We start from the raw sequence: 14,649 nt of genomic DNA, 5'->3' as shown, positions 1-14,649 counted from the left end.
CAATATTTTTGTAGTAATATTGGGCTTTCCCTTCCCATGCCTCATAAGTAGTTATTAAGTATAATTCACTGCATTTTCAAAAATCTCATTTCTTGAAAATATTATTTTAAGATGACTTGTCTCAGTATTATTATTTTCTCCTTAAGCCTACCTCAAAGTTGGACTAGACTTTGGAAATTTCTTTAACATTATATTTATACACTAAATAAGCTAAACTTATTTAGTGTATAAACCTGAGTTTGTCTTAAATAGAATAATTTTTATTGTGGTTGTAGTGATATGATACTACTTTTTGAATAATTAATAATTATAATTATATAATTGTTATTAAAATTAATGAAATCAATTAAAATTAATAATTTGCTCTGCTCTACTCTAAGTGCTTTTTATATCTTGTTACATTTTTACAACAGTTATGTGCCATAGGAATAATTATCTCCAGGTTATTAGAGAAAAAAACTTAGAGTTCAGTAATTTGCATAGGGTCAGCGACTGACCTAGGATTTCAGTCCTGAACTATGTGACCTCAGAACTTCTGCCCAGAGCTCCTATTTATAAGTGCTGTGTTAAGCTGCTTGAAAGGTTTACTTACGCAACTTGAGAAAGCACTGCTTCACTTTTGAGGCACAGTCTGGCCAGTTCACAGTAATTTTGTACGACAGAGTAAGGTTCACCAAAGTGTATCTGGCTGAAACATTTGCTTTTGTTCATGACTTTATGTAGACATAACTTTGGACAGTCTGTCAGTCTATTACGTATGTTTAATGTTGTGTGTATGCTGCGTGCATGTTATCACATATATGGATTCTTGATAATGCTTCCTTGGAAAACTTGGTATAACTTTAGTGTCTGCCTCACTCTTCAGGTAGTAAAATTGTTTAATTTGCAGGTTTGCTAGAGGCTGAGACCCTTGTCCTGTGAGATTATTTACATATGGATATAAAACAGGTAGCCTAAAATGGTGATGTTAGTTTCTAACATGTATATAATGAAATATGAAATGTCAGTTTGACCGTTGTTGAGGAAAGCCATGATACATAAATTGTATAGACATTTTGGAAACCTATGATCATGATTCCCCCCGCCCCCAAACAAGGGAAACCATTGAAGGACTTTAAGATACAGAATGTGTTCTCTTTAGTATACATGCAAGGTCTTCTGTTAGTGAGCCATTCCATGTTGCCTCAAGCTCACCTCCGGCAGCCCTCTTCCTTACTATGCCATGTCACGTGTACTCCTTATATGTCTGCCTCAGCTAAACTGAGTAGCTCGTAGATACCCTACCATGACTAGGTATTTGGTACTTTTATCTTCATTAATATTTTCCTTCTTGCCATTATGATCTTTTCTCTTTGCTCCTGTTGAGTACTGACTTTTCCTTCAAGATTTAGGCTTGTTTTCTCTTTGAAGGCTTTCCTGACTACTGACCTCTCTCAATGAACTTTACCCTTCTTTGGATCTTTCTAGTACATATTTCTATTTTAGAACCCTATATTTTATATTTATGTACCTTTATGTTTTATTGCACTTATTATAGGTCTCTTTCTAACTAGACTATAGATATTTCTTTTTTTAAGTTTTATATAATTATTTTGAGAGAGGGAGAGAGAGAGAGAGAGAGAGAGAGCGAGCGAGCGAGCGAGCACCTGAGCAGGGGAAGGGCAGAGAGAGGGAAAGAGAGAGAGAATCCCAAGCAGGATCTGCACTGTCAGCACAGAGCCTGATGTGAGGCTCAAACTCCAGAATCATGAGATCATGACCTGAGCCAAAATCAAGAGTCGGAAGCTTGACTGACTGAGCCACCCGGGAACCCCTAGATTGTAGATTTCTTAATGGCAAGTATAAAGGCTATGTGTCTAAATCATTTTTATATCCTCAGTTTTTTAGTACAACACCTGGTACATATAGATGCTTAATAAGCATTTGTTAAATGGACGAATAAGCAAATGGTTAACCTGCAAGAAAAGAAAAGATTATCCTCACAGTTGGTGTGATAATGGTTATAAATTGAATTCCAAGGTGGAGTGCTACTACACTTTTCAGGGATATTCAGTGTTGAAAACAGTATTGTTTCTGGTCTCACCATAATCATATAGCTTCTTAGAGGCAATATGGTGTATATCTGGAATTTTGTTATCTTGAACAACTAACCATTTATTATTGGAAATTTACCCATGAAATTTCAATAGTAGATATTTTTTTCAGGAATAATATATTTTAATAATAAGTATAATAGGTCTTGACTAAAGGATTCTCTTACTTCCCTTAAGGAGATCCTTATTTCATATTATAATTAGTCTAAAATTGGAAAAGGATCCTTCTTGCTTGAAAATGAAAAATAAGTGAAAGAATGAACCTATTTGTTATCACATTTAAAGTTTCATGGGGTGCCTGTGTGGCTTAATTGTTTAAGCATCCAACTTTGGCTCAGGTCATGATCTCACCGTTCATTAGTTTGAGCCCCTTGTTGGGCTCTGTGCTGACAAATCAGAGCCCAGAGCCTGCTTTGGATTCTGTGTCTCCTTTCTTTGTTCCTCCCCAACTCACATTATGTGTGTGTCTCTCTTAGAAATAAATTAACATTAAAAAAAAAAGGTTTCATTTGCTTTAGAGGTCTTTTTAAGATGTTTATTTATTTTGAGAGAGAGAGCACATGAGCGAGCATACAAGTGGGAGTAGGACCGAGAAGGAGACAGAGAGAGAGAATATCCCAAGCAGTGAGAGAGAGAGAGAGAGAGAGAGAGAATATCCCAAGCAATGTCAGGGCTCTCAGCACAGAGCCCAATACAGGGCTCCATCCCATGAACTGTGAGATTGTGACCTGAGCTGGAATCAAGAGCTGGACACTTAACTGACTGAGCCATCATCTAGGCACCCCTAAAGTTCCATTTGCTTTAAAACTGTAATTCTTACATCATGCAATCCTGATTAAAATGGTTATGATGGCCAGTAATGTTAGAATTTTTCAGTAATATCAGAATGACAAATTCTAACATAGGTTAGTAGTTTTACATTTAGAAAAACAGTAATTATTATATTAAATTTTAGTAATATACCAAACTTTGGGTTGGTTTATATTTTGTTTATTTACAATTTAATAAGATTATATTAGAGGTCAAAATTCTTTGGCCATCAGCTTATATTAGTTTAAACTAGGGAAATATTAAATAATGAAGACATTGAAAGGAAGCTTATGGCTTCTGATATTAACTATATTCTGTTAAGTGATTTTATTTGTTTTAGACCATATAGAAATAACTTAAGAAAATATACTGAATTAGTTTGCTATGCTGAAACAGCATATTCACTAAATGATTTAAATAAAATGAGAGGAGTATCAAGGGGGTTGGATGGAATGCAATTTTCTTTGCTCAACTATAAATAGTATGAGTTTTAAAAAAAGTTTATTTAGAGAGAGTGTGGGGTAGGGCTAGAAGTATAGGGAGAGAGAGAATCTGAGGCAGTATCCCCGCTGACAGTGAAGAGCTCAAAACGAGGGTCCATCCCATGAACCATGAGATCATGACCTGAGCTGAAACCAAGAGTCTGACACTTACCTGACTGATCCACCCAGGCACCCCAAACAGTAAGACTAGTAGTTTTATAGGAAGACATTAAGTAGCCTGGTCATTCAACTTGTATATCCTTTAACCTATATAGTAGTCAAAAACTTGTAAGTAAATATGTGTGCTGCTGAGAAACAGTGATCAAAAATGGCAATAAAAGTCACATAATGAAATAAGAATACTAAAAAAAATCCAGGGATTTTACTGTAGCTCATTATTCACTACATTTCTGGCAGTCTTCATGATTACAAATCACTTGATTGACTAACTAGACATTTTCAAAGTGAATTATGAATCAGGTTCATTTTTTTCTGGCTGATAGTTGGCACATGTTGTAACTCTTACACCTTGTGATATATCAAATTCTTGTAACAGTAATAAGAGATAAAATCAGCTATTTTAGGAAAACTATATAGGCTTTACAAAAAATGAAATGCAGTTGCTAACATTTTAAGAATACAATGTAATCCTTGCTTTTGTATTCCAAAGTGGAATTCAGAGTGATGACATTATTTTTCAGATTAAAAAAATCTGTAGACTGATTTTCCGTCAGACATAAAACTCCTGTTAATGTCAATTCTATAGGCTTCTTGGGCAGTTGCCTGAGCCTTGGTTACAAAAACAGTTGCATATCTTTCCTTAGTCTTTAAAAATGCATGATGAAGGAATTGTATGTTGTTAACATTTTCCTTTGAAGGAAATGCAGTTTTTCCTAAATACCTAATTTGTAAGGAGGCCATGAGGTTGCATACTTTAAAATGTGGAGCATTTTAATGGTTATTAATAAAGAGGGTCTCTTTTTGAGTTGGGAAAAGGGTCCATAGTGCCTTGAATATTGAATCTTTCCATTCGTAAAACTTAATCAAGGGGGTAAATTATGCTTTCAAATGCATTCTCTTCTCTTTTGACTTAATAAGAATTCTTCATGCATTACTTCACTGGCAGTTGAGTGGCAGAAAATTCCTATAGTACAACTGCATTTGCTTTAATCCCATCCACTCAAGCAATTGAAAATAAAATGGGTGTTCCTTAATGTGATATATTTAGAATTTGAGAATCTTGTACAAAATTCAGTCATTGCCTTAGCTCACTGTTCACTGAAACCTGTCAGGCATGGGAATGTGGGGCCCCAATTATTTAACAGTGTTTTTATGAGATCCTCTTACTAATAAAAAAACTTACATATGGTAAAGTAGTTCTGTGTTTCTTATGAAGACAACATCATCAAAGTTAGTGGAAGCTTCGCATTTATAACAATCACCTAATTGTATTGCCATATTTTTCCTCTATATAAAAACAGAGTAATTAGCGTTTCAGCATTCCATTGCCTTTAACTTTCTTTGCTCTCTTTTATGAATAAGCTTTCTTGTGCTTGCTTCGGCAGCACATATGCTAAAATTGAATAAGATTTCTTTATAACTAAAAATGGTTTTATTTCTATCCCATTGTCTTGAAAAATATTTTACAAATATTTTTTCTGAATAATATCCATCTATTATATTAATTTATATGAAAATACAGAATAGCAATGTATTATTATACATATTTTTAGAAACACAACTACAGACTGTTTTAACATTTTGTTTTCTTTCAAATTGTCTAAAGTTTTTGAATTTATGCTTTAGCCACCTTGAAATTTAATTTTTAATACCCTAACCATTAATTATGTGTCTAGTCATTAAAATTGCTATTAAGCATCTTTCATGAGATTACAGTTTTATTTCTGATTAGGCAATGAATTATATATGTAATCAATTATTACATCCATTTAAAAACTATGACCAAAAGATTAATCCTCCATAGATGTTTTTTTAACAATATAAACTATCCAAGTAGAATTGGAATTAAGGAATTAGAAATGGAGAGACAGAGGATCAATTGATTAATTATAGAAAACAATTTCAATGTTTTATAACTTTGTAGATTTTGTAAGATGACCATAAGCTCAACTGGGGTAATAAAATACTGCCATTTCCTAGCCTGGTTTGATGCTTTTTACTTCTTTGACATAGCTGTATACTTGGAACCTAGCAGCATTATTGTGCTTTTTTATGTAGTTTGAGGTAAACGATATATGATAAAATGGGCTTTTGTTGCTGTGACCTGGCCATAGGACTTGGGAATAGTGTGGGGTGGAAGGGAGGAGACAAAAAATATGTTTTCAGGCCACAGAAACAGGCTGAATTACTTTGATCATTTGTTTATGTTGATTAAATAAAAGAGATTGCTAGATCATTTCCATTTTGTGATATACAACCTGATTGCTTCAATTAATTGCTTACTTTGAACAATTTAGCATTAGGACAGTCATTGGGAGAGAGAATGGGAGTATCTGGAGATTTTAGGGAAACTGAAGGAAAGTATTCAAGAAGGAATTTCTGGTATTTGTCTTTCTTGGTAAGTGTATAAAGGGGTAAGGATGTCCAGTATAAATAAAATGTGCCAAAGGCTTGTGTTCCACAGTTTATACTTTAGTTCTTGATATTTATTTTCCTTTCCTTATCCCACAAAATATAGAAGACAATAGAATGTGCACTTTTGTAACATAGTCCAAGTGTCTCATATTATGTAATTAATAAATATTATTGCATTTCTCAGTGTCAATATTATGTTGGTGTGCCTATTGTAGTTTTTATGTTAAAAGTGATATTTTCTATTTTGGTGATATAAACTACTTTTAAAATAGTATTGGAGGGATACCTGGCAGGCTAAGTTGGTGGAGCATGTGATAAACAAACAAAGAAAGAAATAATTAGTACTGGTTATTTTTGGTTAATTCTTCATTGGCCTAGATTTGATAAAGTCTTTATTTATCTCCGCTAGGCATATGCTAAAGGTTGGAACTACAGATTTATAGGTATGGAGAACACAATTATGATATCTTACTTTTTTATTACATGAATACTGATATAGTATAAGTGCATTCTGTGTGACTTCAGTTATCTGTGTTGTTGATGTGTAATCTTTACAAGAATTGTTTTAGAATCTTCTTTTAGTTGGATTTAATGATGTATGGTTTTGATTCTGAGAAATCTCTATTATCATGCAAGAAGACTCAAGGGACATGAATTTAAAGGTGATAGATTCTGCTTGGGATCTGTAATTTAGGATTGATATCAAAGCAAAAGCATTTTGTTTTAATTAAAACTAAAGGTTGAAAGCAATATAGTATCATTTGGTGTGTTCTACTTTTGATGTCTGTGTAGTACTTTATAGGCTCCAAAAACATCATTCACGTTTATTGGTGTATCACTGAGGGTTTCCCAGAGAAATAGAACCAATAAGTACATATAACATATACCTATATATTTATGATTTATTTTAAGAAAGTGGCTCACAGACTTGTACAGACTACAAGTCTCAAATCTGCAGGGCAGGCTGGCAGGCTGGAAACCTAGGAGATAATGCCTCAGTCTGGAGGCAAAAAACCTTCTTGTCCAGGACCATCAATCTTTCATCTTAAAGCCTTCAACTTATCAGATGAGGCCCACCCACATTATTGAGGATAGTGCTTGTTCTTTAAAGTCAACTGATTGTAGATAGTAGCAACATCCACAGAATACTTTCATAGCAACACATAGATTAGTGTTTTGTTAAGTAATTGGGCACTACATGAAGTATAACCAAGTTGACATATAAAATTAATCATCACAGTTGGCCTTTTAAAAAATATTTATGTCACAAGTCAAAAAAATGCCTGGGGTCAAGCTATCCAACTGTCACCATGCAATATATTAGGCAACTGCATTGAAAACTATTGATTCCAGAGATAATCGCTGATAGCCATTTGCTCATTAACAATTATTGAGTGCTCTCTTTGTGCTAGTATTGTAAAAGAACAGCATACAAAACCACAAATAGACTACTTTCACGTGCACTGATATTGTCAATGCTTAGGAAAGAGACAAAGTGGTTGTTAACTCTAAGACAAACCCATTTAACAAAAGCCCAATTTTACTAACTTGCCTTATGTAAATTTTTAATACATAAATCTTGTATCTTAAGGTCTCAAATTGTCAATTATCTCTTTAATTAAATAATTTGTATTATTTTAATTTTTTTAGAGATTTCTAGGAACAGTTTTGGAAATTTTTCATATTTTAGTTCACTGGTAGTGTGGAATTATTTTTAAGCATCATGTCTTGGTGGGCCACTGGGGTTCAGTGAAGGATCTCAAGATGGCCGGGCAAAAATTTGCTTTAAAAGCCATTTACTGGGTAGTTTTTGGAGAGATCATACCCTTACATGTAGGCCATTGTTAACTCCCTGAAATCTTGGAATGAGACCCTCACCTCCAGGTTGGCTCCTCTCCCTGAGAATCTACCTGCTATCGACATCTCGATATGGCTAACTATGAAGGCCAGTGCGGTGAAGGCTGGGTAGGTAGATGATTTTAAGAAGTTAAATGCCCTGAAGATTCCTGTGCCAAAGGATAAATATACTATTCAGGTGGATGCTGAAGAAGAGATGTGAAAAGTTGTGCTGAGTTTTTGTCTCTTTCACAAAGTCCAGGATTGAGGAATATGAAAAAGAGCTGGAAAAGATGAAGAACACAATTCCATTTGATCAGATGGTCATTAAGGACCTGAATGAAGTCTTCCTAAGAAGCAGACTAGACAAGAAGAAGTATTTCTATTGGCCCCACAAGCCAATTCTAAATTTATAATCTTGAGTCGGGAAGAAAACACTGGCCCTTATAAATTCTGGACACTAAAAATGATTATAGGGTAATAAAAAATAAAGCACCCTGTTTTATAATCTAGAAGTAGAAACTCTAGTCTGTATTAGTTTATATTGCCCTTATGTTTATTGATTATGTGCCATAGTAATAATAAAAATTCTTTTAAAAAATAAGTCAGGCAGAGAAGGACAGATACCATATGTTTGCACTCATAGGTCTAACAGGGGAAACCTAACAGAGGACCATAGGGAGGGGAAGGGGGAAAGAGAGTTGGAGAGAGAGAGGGACACAAATCATGAGAGACTATTGAATACTGAGAACAAACCGAGGGCCGAAGGGGGAGCGGGAGGGAGGAAGGAGGTGATGGTCATGGAGGGGGGCACTTGTGGGGAGAAGCACTGGGTGTATTATGGAAACCAATTTGAAAATAAACTATTATAAAAAATGATGAAACTTCATGATACATTGTGAATAAAGAATAAAAATACCTTGAAAGGATAAAAATTATTTTAAAATTATGAAACTTCATGATATTTTGTGAAACTTCTTTCTAATTCCTTCAGTCATAGTCCTATTTTAGAGATGAGGAAACTCATGTTCAGAGGTGTTAAGTAACTTGCCTGTGGTTGTACAAGCAGTAAGTGATAGAACAGGATTCAGACTTAATTCAGAATCTATTTGAATCTGAACCCTCTGGTTTTTTCCTACCCTACTCAGTTTGTCTTTGTAGGAGACTTAGCAAGGCTACTGGATCTTTTGGGACAGCCTATGTATTTATGTATTCCCTAATATGGAAGGATTCATGTTAGTTTTCATTGTAATTTAGGGCTAATAAAGGTTTCTGTCTTTCATAAAGTATGTAATTTTGCCAAGTAATTAAAATATGTCATTTCCCTTTTTGTCTTGGCTGCCCATAAGCTCATGGTTAATATAATACTTTCAGGAATTTCTTCGTCTCTGGTACCTCATGTAATCATGCCCTATGTTTGTTCATTTAATTACTGAGCTCTTCCTTTTAGTTTTAAGTTAACCTGTTAAATAAAAATAAGTTATAAATTACCACAATCTTTAAAATATTCTAGATAGACAAAAAGATAGACAAAAATGAATGTAAAAGGTTTATGTGTTATTTTGTAATCTGATTGTTTTGTTCATTGATGTACCTAAAACATAGGTAACACAGAATAGATGCTGGAGAATGAGTGGATTGAATTAATATATTTTCCCTTAGACATGTAGCAGATTCTAAGTGGAATTTAAGTTTATTTATATTTAATGTATTTACTGACATGGTAGACTTTGCTGTCTTACTTTACACCTTCTATTTGACATGTCTTTTATGTTTTTCTCTCCATTCTTGCTTTCCTTGGATTGATAATGATCGTTAATTTTATTTGTCTCCTTCACTGGGCTAGAAGGGTAATCAGAGACTTGGTCAAATATTCTTTGGTAAAAAATTCTGCCTGTGTTCATAAGGGTGTTTCTGGATGAGATTAATATTTGACTTGGTGGACTAAGTAAAGCAGATTGTCCTTCCAGTATGGGTGAGCCTCATCTAATTTGGTGAAGATCTGTATAGAACTGAAACATTTAACTTTTCCTGGGTCTCAAGCCAACTGGCTTTCAGACAAGAACTATACTATTGGTTCACCTGGTTCCCAGGCCTTTGGACTTGGATTGGAAGTACATCATCAGCTCTCCTGGGCCCTCCAGCTTGTTGGCTGCAGCTCTTGGGACTTGTCAGCATCCGTAATTTCATGAATTGATATATATATATATATATATATATATATATATATATATATATATATATATCCAAACTGTTGGTTTTAGTTCTGTTTCTCTGGATATCCCCAAAGAATCCAATCGATAATTTAAAATTTTGCCATTTCCCCTATAATTTAGAAGTTATAAACTCTCTTTCTGTTCATTTATTGGTTACTCTAGAAATAACCATAAGCATAATTATCATAGTCTACAGTTAATCAGTACCTTTTACCTCCTTTTCAATAATAAAAAATTTTACACTTTAAGCCCCATTTCTTCCCCCTCCTGACATGTTGTTATTGTGCTTTGTATATTTTTAACCCGTGAGACTTTATTGTTATTATATTTTATATTTATGTACAAATACATATTTATTACTTTATTTCCTGTTAATTCTTCCATTTTAGATCTTCTGTCTGGAATATGTTTCTGCTACTAGTGGTTTATCCTTGGACACTTCTTTGTTATTACTTTTTTAATGTTTATTTTTGAGAGAGAGAGAGACAGAGAACAAGCAGGGGAGGAGCAGAGAGAAAGGGAGACAAAGAATCAGAAACAGGTTCCAGGCTCTGAGCTGTCAGCACAGAGCCTGACACAGGAATTGAACTCAGAGTGTGAGATCATGACATGAGCTGAAGTTGGCCATTTAACTGACTGAGCCACCCAGGTGCCCCTGGACATTTCTTCTACAAAGTATCTGCTGATGGCAAACTCTGTTTTTATTCTTCTGACAAAGTTTATTTTATTTTATTTATTTTTTAACCATATTTTGGTGGGTGTAAAATTCAGGATTAGCAGTAATTTTTGTCATCATGTTTAAGCTCTTATTCCACTGCTTTCTGGTTTTTGCTGTTGTTTTTGTGTTGTCAATTATTGATCTGACCTTCACATATGTATATATGTATATATATATACATATATATATATGTGAATAGCTTTGAAGATATTTTAAAAGTTTGTTTTAGCTCTGACAATTAAATTTCTGATGTATTTTCTGTTAAGTTTTATATAAATATCCAGTTTTCCTAGTACCATCTATTAAAAAAGGCTATCTTTTCCCTCTGTGACTTTCCTTTATACCTTTGTTGAAAATCAGTTGACCATAAATGTGAATGTTTCTTTTTAAAAAAATTTTTAAAAATGTTTATTTATTTTAGAGAGAGAGAGACAGAGCATGAGCAGGGGAGGGGCAGAGTGAAATGGAGACAAAGAATCAGAAACAGGCTCCAGGCTCTGAGCCATCAGCACAGAGCTGGACATGGGGCTTGAACTTGTGAACTGTGAGATCATGACCTGAGCCAGAGTCAGACACTTGACCGACTGAGCCACCCAGGCCCCCTATAAATGTTTATTTCTGTACTCATTTTTATTCTAGCGATCTACATATCTGTCTTTTAAAGTTTATTTATTTGTTTTGAGAGAGACAGTGTGTGTACATGCACAGGTCTGGGAGGGTCAGCGAGAGAGGGAGAGAGAGAGAATCACAAGCAGACTTCACACTTTCAGTGCAGAGCCCAGTGCGGGACTTGAACTCAAAAACCATGAGATCATGACATGATCTGAAATCAAGAGTTGGACATTTAACTAACTGAGCCACTCAGGCACCTCTACATGTTTATCCTTTGCCAGTACTACATCATGCTGATAACAACTGAAGTAACTTTATATTAAGTTTTGAAATTGGGAAGTATAAGTGTTCTAGCTTATCTTGTCTTTCTTTTTTTTAATTTAATTTTATTTAAGGGAGAGTGAATGGGGGAGAGGGGCAAAGGGGTGTGGAGAGGGAGAGAGAGAGAGAGAGAGGGAAGGAGAGAGAATCTCAATGTTCATCCATGCTCAGGGTGGAGCCCAGTGTGGGGCTCGATCCCATGACCTAAGATCGTGACCTGAGCCAAAATCAAGAGTTGGATGCTCAACTGACCGAGCCACCCACGTACCCCAGCTTTATTTTTCTTTGTCAAAATTGTTTTGGTATTCTGTATAAATTGTATATAAATTTTGCAATTTTATGTAATTTGCAATTCTATATAAATTTTAGTATTATCTTTACCAATTTCTTGCAGAAGGCTGCCAAAGTTCTGGTAGGGATTGTGTTGAATATATAAATCAATCTGGGGAGAATTGCCATTGTAACAATATTTAACTTTCTACTTCATAAACCTGGTATCTGACCTTCTTTTGAAGGCAACCTTGCTTTTTTTTTTTTTCTATCACTGTGGTTGCTTTTAAGGTCCTGTTCTTTTCTTTTAGATTTCAATAGTCTTATGTGATGTCTTTACGTGTGGATTTACTTTTATTTATATTGCCTGGGAACTTATGGTTTCTTGATTATGTGAATTGGTTTCTTTGATCAGTTCTGGAAAATTTTTTGATCTCTTCAAGTACTGTTTTTTATAAATCTAAAATACCATCAATTGAAAGATGCATCATTTATGCACCACTAAAAGAGAAAAAAATGTAACTAATATGTTAATAGTATTACGTGACACATGAATGGTCATACTGACCCTTGTTGCATAGAAATTGTCATTTTCCCAAAGGATTTGGCAAATGTTTCTTCATTTGGATTGCTTTATGCATAGTGTTTTACCTGAATCTCTGTAACAAAACAGCACAATTTCATATACTCATGTCTCTCTTTCTTAGGTCTTATAAATAATTAGTTGCTGATGTTCAGGTCAGTTCAGATTGCTAAAACAAATCCCATAAACTGGGTGACTTAAATGACAAACATTTATTTCTCATAGTTTTCAAGTGTGGAAAGTACAAGATCAAGGTGCTGACTGATTCAGGGTCTGGTCAGGCTCTTGTTCCAGATTTGCAGATGGCTACCTACTTGCTATATCCTCACATAGTGGGGAGAGAGATCATCTCTCTCATGTCTTTTCTTGTAAGGGCACTAATCCCATTCATGAGTTTCACTCCCAAGACCTAATTACCTCCCAAAGGCTTTACCTCTAAATACTATCAAATTGGGATTAGGACTTAAGCATATGAACTCTGAGGGGACACATGTATTTAGCTCATAGTACAAGAATTTAATGACTAATCATCTGTGGCCATTGTTTCAGTTACGAATATTTGCTTCACTAAATATTTGCTATGTGTTTGTATATACACTTTAGCTTTCGAATAACTTTTTTGAGGTACATTGTATATCACAATAACTTCTTATTGGCAAATCATAGTTTTGTTTCATTTGTTTTTGGTTTTTGGGTTTTTATTGGTGCCAAAACCTGGAAAAATCATAGTTTTAAAAAATTTACTTTCATAGTATACAGCATGATGATTTAACATAAATAAACGTTGTGAAATGATTACCACAGTCAAGTAACACATCTATCACTCCACATATTTACCTTTTTTGTTTGTGTGTGTGTGGTTGAGGACATGTAAGATCTACTCTCTTAACAAATCTCATGTATTTGATGTGGTATGAGTAACTATTATGCTGTACGTTAGATCTTCAGAGGTTGTAACTGAAAGTTCATACCCTACGATCAACATCTCCCCATCCCCCCCCCCAACCCTGACAACCACTGTTCTACTTTCTAGCCTATGAATTTGACTTTTTTAGATTCCACATAAAAATGAGACAATATAGTGTTTATCTTTCTCTGCCTTATTTCACTTAGCACAGTGTCCTCCAATTTTATCCACATTATTGCAAATGACAGGGTTTCTTTCTTCTTTTTCTTTAATGTTTGTATATTCACTTTTGAGACAGAGAGGGAGAGAGAATTCGAGCCTAAGAGGGATGGAGAGAGCGGAAGCAGAATCTTAAGCAGGCCCCATGCTGTCAGCACAGAGCCTCCCTCAGAGTTCCAACTCATGGACCATGAGACCATGAGCTGAAATCAAGAGTTGGATGCTTAACCCACTGAACACCCAAGTGCTCCTCCTTCCTTTTTTGATAGCTAAATAATATTTCCTTTTAAAAAATCCATGATGGACACTTAGGTAGTTGCTGTATTTTGGCTCTTGTGAATAATGCTGTAGTAAACATGGGGGTGCAGATATCTCTTTGAGATAATGATTTTATTTCCTTTGGATATATACATAGATGTAGGATTGTTGGATCATAAGGTAGTTCTATTTTATTTCTTTGTTCATTCATTCCTCACTTCCTTCATTCCTCTCTTCCTTTTATCCTTCCTTTCTGTCTTCCTTTCTTTTCTCTTCTTTACTTTCTTGTTAGTGTATGCAACAGATTTTTGTATGTTGATTTTGTACCCTGAGCTTTACTGAACTTGCTGATTAGTTCTAACATATTTGGGTGGTATATTTAGGATTTTCATATAAAATCATGTTGTCTATGAATAAGGACAGTTTTACTTCTCTTTCAGTTTGGATGCCTTTTATTTGTTGTTCTTGCCTTATTGCTGTGACTAGGATTTCCAATACTATCTTGAATAAAAGTGGGGAGAGTGTATATCCTTGCCTTATTCTTGGTCTTGAAGGAAAAGTATTTGATGTGTGCTTTTTTTTTTTTTTTGGATAAAGTGGCATATCTACTTTTATTGGATAACTTTTTATTTTCCTTGTGTCTTTTTTTTTCCATAGTATTTTATTGTCAAATTGTTTTCCATACAACACCCAGTGCTCTTGCCCTTAAGTGCCCTCCACCATCACCAC

At 34.5% G+C, this 14,649-nt stretch overlaps 1 pseudogene; it reads left to right on the top strand.

Annotated features, from left to right (window-relative positions):
• The first annotated feature begins 7,744 nt into the window (after positions 1 to 7,744).
• On the top strand, positions 7,745 to 8,232 carry LOC115294643 (annotated as a pseudogene).
• Positions 8,233 to 14,649: the final 6,417 nt, after the last annotated feature.

This window comes from Suricata suricatta, chromosome 6, assembly GCF_006229205.1.
Source record: "Suricata suricatta isolate VVHF042 chromosome 6, meerkat_22Aug2017_6uvM2_HiC, whole genome shotgun sequence".
Lineage (NCBI taxonomy): Eukaryota > Metazoa > Chordata > Mammalia > Carnivora > Herpestidae > Suricata > Suricata suricatta.
The sequence above is the reverse complement of the archived record's forward strand: the minus strand, read 5'-3'. Positions and strand labels throughout refer to the sequence as shown.